General features: G+C 54.4%; 1 long non-coding RNA gene across 2 annotated transcripts; it reads left to right on the top strand.

The window, feature by feature from the left end:
• Positions 1–2,078: 2,078 nt before the first annotated feature.
• Positions 2,079–5,390, top strand: LOC113241030 (uncharacterized). 2 transcript variants are annotated; one of them, XR_008956088.1, is made up of 4 exons: positions 2,079–2,277; positions 3,717–3,834; positions 4,133–4,607; positions 4,843–5,390. It is a non-coding gene; the product is annotated as an uncharacterized LOC113241030 (long non-coding RNA). The 2 variants fall into 2 exon arrangements; XR_003311392.4 differs by having other exon boundaries at positions 3,717–4,607.
• The last annotated feature ends 431 nt before the right edge of the window (positions 5,391–5,821 follow it).

Genomic DNA, 5,821 nt, shown 5'->3' with positions numbered 1-5,821 from the left:
CCGGGATGGAGGCCAGCTCCTGGAGGCCGGAGCCTCCCCAGCAGGCAGCCAAGGGAAGGCCATTCCTTTCGCGCTTGGCCAGGCTGTCCCTCCCACCCCCGGGAGCCCTGATTGAGCGCGGCACTTTCAGAGCAGTGAAGGATGAAAATGGGAAAGGAGGAGAAGGAGCAGATGGGGAAGGAGGGAGCATCTTGCCCAGAGGGAAGACAGCACCCTATTTAGGCCAGACTGAGGACAGCTATCACTGCGCTACCTTTTAGCTCTTTAATCAAATGCCTTACGAATGGGTTCGCCCGGATGTCAAAAATCCAATCGGATATATTTATTGGCCTGACAACCAATTTTCTGCGACGTATCATCAGGGACTGATGGCCCATTGGCAGCAGCAGGAGAGCTGGTGATAATGGAGCTGGGAGAGGCATTCTTGCCCTCAATATTGCCTCGGGCTGTCACGGGGAAGGACAGGAGCCTGAGCCCAGGGAGGCAGACACACCGATGGGTGGACAGGACATGCCGTGAGCCTTGGATCCCCGCACGGTGGGGAAGGTGCTGGCTGGAAGGGAGAGACCGGGGCATCTCTGGTTGGCCAGTCACCGTCTGCATGGACTGAGGCCCTGCCCCTGCCTGATCTGGGCCCCCTCGGGGTGTCGCCAGTGCCTTCCAGAAAATGGGGGAGCCAGACCCTGGCAGGGCTGATGTGAGGACCAGGCATAGACAGTACCTGCTCGGGAGCCACTTCGTGCCCTGCCAATGAGAGCACAGCTCCAGTCCGTGGGGAGCTTCCCGAGGGTGGGGGAGACGGAATTAAAGGGTCGGAGGGGACCACAGATGCTCTCCCATTTCATGCTTTTCCCGCTGGCATTCAGAGCCTCAGAGTCCCCAGGACACACTCCCCCCGCCCCCAGGAGTTACTAAAAAGCGAAGAAGCAGGCCCACAGCCCCCAATTCAACCACAGCAATGCCATTTATATCTTTTATGTCTCTTATGTGTTGGGCTCCTGGGTAAGAGTCCGTTTGTGCAAAGGGTTGTCTTCCTTTAAAAAGAAGTTTGAAAAGCACTGATTTAGTCCAGTCCTCTCACTTGACTTACAGGGAAACTAAAGGCAAGAGTGATAAAGGGACTCCAAGGCAGGCTTGGAGGGCTGCTCGGAGGAGGTGACATGCACCTTGAGCCTTGAAGGATAAACAGAATTTCCCTTGCGCTGAGAGGCAATGAGAGGAGGAAGAAACACTACATTGCCTCATGCTGGTTCCCACTTCGGCGCCTTTGCTCAGGGGCCCATCACATGGAGGGCCCTGTCTTCCATTCACCCGGTGCCTCACTTGCTCACTTGGCCCCTTCTTGGACAACCAGCTCATGCCACCTCCTCCACAAAGTCTCCCCATCCAGAATGAATGGTCCCAACACCCTTGCTCTTGTAACAGAGCGTTTGTGGGACAAGTTAGCTCATCCGTAATTCTGCCCCGCCCTGCGCCCAAGGTCAATGGTGCCAACGCCATCCAGCCAAAGACCGAGGAACACACTTGTATGTGGACAAAGGCGGGTGTATGACCCGTTGCAGCAAGGGAGAATGCACACCTCAGAGGACGGTGGGCACCCTCCGTGAGAGGGTATAGGAATGAGTCCAGGATTTGAGCTGCGGCTAGGTGCTTCGGGGAGGACTCAAGGAAACAGAGCTCTGTTCTGGGATTCACGCGGTCAGGAAGCAGGGATGAGGGGGCAGGGGGCTCTGTGACTGAGTGTCCTCATGGATCGCATCTGGTAGGGAAGACTAAAGCAAAGCTCAAGCTATGATCGCTAAAGAAACAGTAGCCCCTGATAGCAGCCAGGCTAGGGGGCTGGTTGGTAATTTTTGTGGTTTGGACACTGTTCTTGTTTTTGTCTGCGTTCAGACACCATTATGGAGGGGTCTTGTTTTCGTCTTGCTTGTGGCCTGCTGTTTATGTTCTGGGAAGTGTTTACGTTCCACAGGGGACCACTGCAGCCCGGCTTGGGTGCAGAGCCAGCTCTGGCTGTCAGGCGCTGTCTGCGTCCTCCAGGGGCGGGACTGACTCTTGCGACTTCCTGCCTCTCCAGCGCCGAGCCCCGGGGCCTGGCACAGGGCAGGCGCTCAGCATTCGGTCCCGCGTGGTCCAAGAGCTTGGGTGTGCAGGGTGGGGTCGAGGGACCAGCATGGCTGAAGCCAAGGACAGGGGGAAGGTGCAGCTGGAGGTCAGGAGCAGGCCTCCGAAGCCAACTAATGAAATGAGGCAGCAGAGGCGCCTGGGCTCTGGAAGGTATGAAGTACGGCGGGGGGGGGGGGGGGGGGGGGACGGTGGGGTGTGTGTGTGTGAAGGATTAGACTTATCTCCTGCGCCTTCGTCCCTGGACATTGGCCTGGAGGCTCGCAAGCTGTTCGGCAATCTTGCCAGCCCCCAGAGACCGGAAGGAGAGAAAGCACAGGTCGGCAGAAGCTGGAGAGGCCCATCCTGGTGGGCAGGCCAGTGAGGAGTGCCGTGTATCCCGAGGACGCCCCTGACCTTTCCCCGCACAATACGGACAGACCTGCGGAGCCTGGCTGCATCCTTCTCCTTTAAAACAAGAAATGGAAGCATTACTCACCACCCCGGCCATTTATCATGGTCTGGGGACATTAATTTGACAGTGTGTCATTTTCCATTTGGTTTGGGCCCAGTGGAGGCTGCCCTCGAAACACCTTCAATTAAATGCAGCTAATAACACAGAGCTATTTTGAGCCAGGAGGGCCCTCCCCCCGCCCTCCCCCCCCAGAGCTCTGGTGGGTGTGTGCTGGGGGGGGGGGGGGACTGCTGCAGGGACACTGCAGTTCATGGTGATCCCAGTGATGTCATTGTTGCCCACAAATCTGGACCCTGCCCCACTGCGGGCCAGCGACAGTAGGGAGAAAAAGTACCTGGGCTCCTGGATGACAAGATTCCAGAGGCAGCCAGTCTGTAGCCTGGATGTTGGAAGCCTATGGCTCTTGCCCGGCACGGAGAGAGCCTCTTTTGCAGTCCAGCAGACTTGGAGGTGGATGCCAGCTGTTCTACTTCCTGCTGTGTGACTTTAGGCAAATCCCCTGACCTCTCTGAGCCTCGGTTTTCTTACCTGTAAAATGGAGACAAGATTTAGTTCCTCTTTCGTGGAGTCCTATGATGATTCGTATTGTGTTATGAACACCAACATGGTATGCATGAGGCTTCTTAATTCTTCGGAAATAACTTGTAATAACCTTTTCAGGTTCCTAATTTAAAATTTGGGGGAAATGTCCTCATTTCCGACCCCACCACTCGGGACTTCTTCAGTAAGACACAGAAAGTGGCAGCAGACTGCAGGGAAAGCAGGTGATCTCCAGAGAAACATAATCTGGGCTCCAAGCCCAGCTCGGCCACCAACCTGCTGTGTGATTTGGGACAAGTTTAAGCTCCCTGTGCCTCAGTTTCCTAATCTAGAACACGAGGACAATCATGCTAGCCCTCCTGGGGTTGTGGCGAGGGTGACATGACATGACACAGAAAGTCGCTCGCAGCTACAGCTCTGCTTACTCGTTCCTTGCCCGGGGCCCCGGGGCCAGACCGCTTAGCGCTCATGCGAGTGGTTCCCACACGTGAGAGAGGTGCTGAGCATGGGATAGGAGCACTCTCATTTTAATCCTCAAAATGCTATGAGGTCGGGACTACCAGCAGCGTGAACAATAGGACACGCGTTGTTTTTGCAGGCCAGAAGGGGTCGGCCAGCAGCAATTTCCTCCGTTCCCCCGACACCTTCCATTCTACTGATGAGGCAGCCGAGGCTCCGGGATGCCCGCGTGCTCAGCCCAGGCCCACCTGCCCGCGGTGAGCTGAGATGGGCCCCTGACAGTGGACATGGATGCTGTCTGCTTAGCCGGGCTCGATGGGGAAACAGAGAGGGTCCATGAGAAGCCCCCAGGGTCTGGAAATAAAAGCCAAGCACCACGTTCTGCTCTCACAGGACAATCGCCAGCTCAATCTTGCTGGAGCTAGAGCCAGTTTCTACACGTCTAGAAAGGGTCAGGGTCCAAGTGAGGCTTAGGGTTGACATAGCAATTCCTAAGGGTTGCTAGGCTGTGTGGGGAGCCCAGGACCTAAACTTCCCATGCTGATGCCTTGCCAGCCTCCCAGATGGAAGGCCCCGAGCACGGATGAGCCGAGAGCTGCAATTCGCTGCACGTCCAGCCACCAACGGGCTCCCTGCAAAGTGTGACATTGATTCGACGGCTATTGTCCTAGTCCCTCCATTGTGCTGTGCTGGGGAAAAGCCTACAGCCCGCCTTGGGCCACCACTGACATCCTGTTTGTCGCAGACGAGATGTTGACAAATGCTAGCCATGATTCAGTCTCACCCGATTGACAGGGAAGCCTCTTGGTCTGGGCAGCCTGGGCTCTCTTCCAGGAAGGCCCTGCGGCTGACCTGCTCCGTGGCCATGGGCCAGCCCCTTTCCCTCTCTGGGCTCTGTCTCCTCATCTGTAAAATGAGGCCTGACGCAAGGACCTGGCCCATTCCTCTCTCCGAGAAGGTCTGCAGATTTCGGAAGGAACCCTCCTACTGTACAAAAACACCTGTGTTCCTGGCGGAATGAGGCCAAGTGGTAAGATTCTCCCGTTTACAAGTTACTGACGTCCAGGCTGGTTTCGACTCATGCTATTTTTTCAAAAATTATTTTTAAAAAATTATTTTCCCTTTACCTGAACTCCACCCCCCCCCAACCCAGTGTAAGACTAAGGAAGAAAACGAAGTAATCTACATTCCGTTCTTCCTTCCCCGACATTGTTTTCGTTAACTGGTCATGAACGTTTCTCAGCAAGAATGAATGTCTTTGTCAGTCTCCACAGAGTCGCCGGAACTCGGTGTCGGGGAAGCCTGCGGGAAACCTAAAGCTTCGACAAGTTCTGCACAGACATAGAAGACCAGACAGGTGGTTACGACAGCCGGCCCTTTCCCTCGCCCACAGGTGAAACTGGTACAAACATTCTGGCAATTTGGCAAAACTGATCAGGGTTTTTCAAAAGATTCGTATCCTTTGGAATATAGCCTAAGGAAACAGTCCAAAGAGCAGAAAAAGCCATATGCACAAAGGTGCTTCGTATGTGCAAAACTGGAGCAAAGGGACTGTCCGTAATAAGGGATAGTAGGGTCAGGAAGTCACCCCATATCTTCTGGATGGAATATAAAATATTATACAGCAATTACAAAAGATGTCCATAAAACTCACAGTCACATGGAAAAATATATATGTTGTATGTGTAGGAAAAAACCAGATTTAAATAAGAGCAAGATTCTAATCCCGGGGAGCCTGGTGGCGCAGTCGTTAAGCGTCTGCCTTCGGCTCAGGGCGTGATCCCAGCGTTCTGGGATCGAGCCCCACATCAGGCTCCTCTGCTGGGAGCCTGCTTCTTTTTCCTCTCCCACTCCCCCTGCTTGTGTTCCCTCTCTCGCTGGCTTTCTCTCTGTCAAATAAATAAAATCTTAAAAAAAAAAAAAAAAGATTCTAATCCCGTTCAGCATGGCAGACTGACACCCTTTGGCTTTCTCTCACTCCCAGCCTCTCGTTAAAGTGACAGTAAAGGGAGGGGGGATGTGTAAAAATCCAAGTTCAAAGCGGTTTGTGACACCAGGAGATACGAGATTTCAACAAGTATCTGGACTCTGTGAAGCAGAGGGACAAGTGGTGATGACTCAGCAAAGGGGGAAAAGCTGCACACTCCAGAGCTTGCAGCAGGAGGGCCGATGAGACGAGAAAGTCCCGGCTGAGGTGCAGGGAGGGGGTGGTACGGGTGGTTGAGAGTCCCCATCTGGAGCTGT

This window comes from Ursus arctos, unplaced genomic scaffold (assembly GCF_023065955.2).
Source record: "Ursus arctos isolate Adak ecotype North America unplaced genomic scaffold, UrsArc2.0 scaffold_28, whole genome shotgun sequence".
Taxonomy (NCBI): Eukaryota; Metazoa; Chordata; class Mammalia; order Carnivora; family Ursidae; genus Ursus; species Ursus arctos.
The sequence above is the reverse complement of the archived record's forward strand: the minus strand, read 5'-3'. Positions and strand labels throughout refer to the sequence as shown.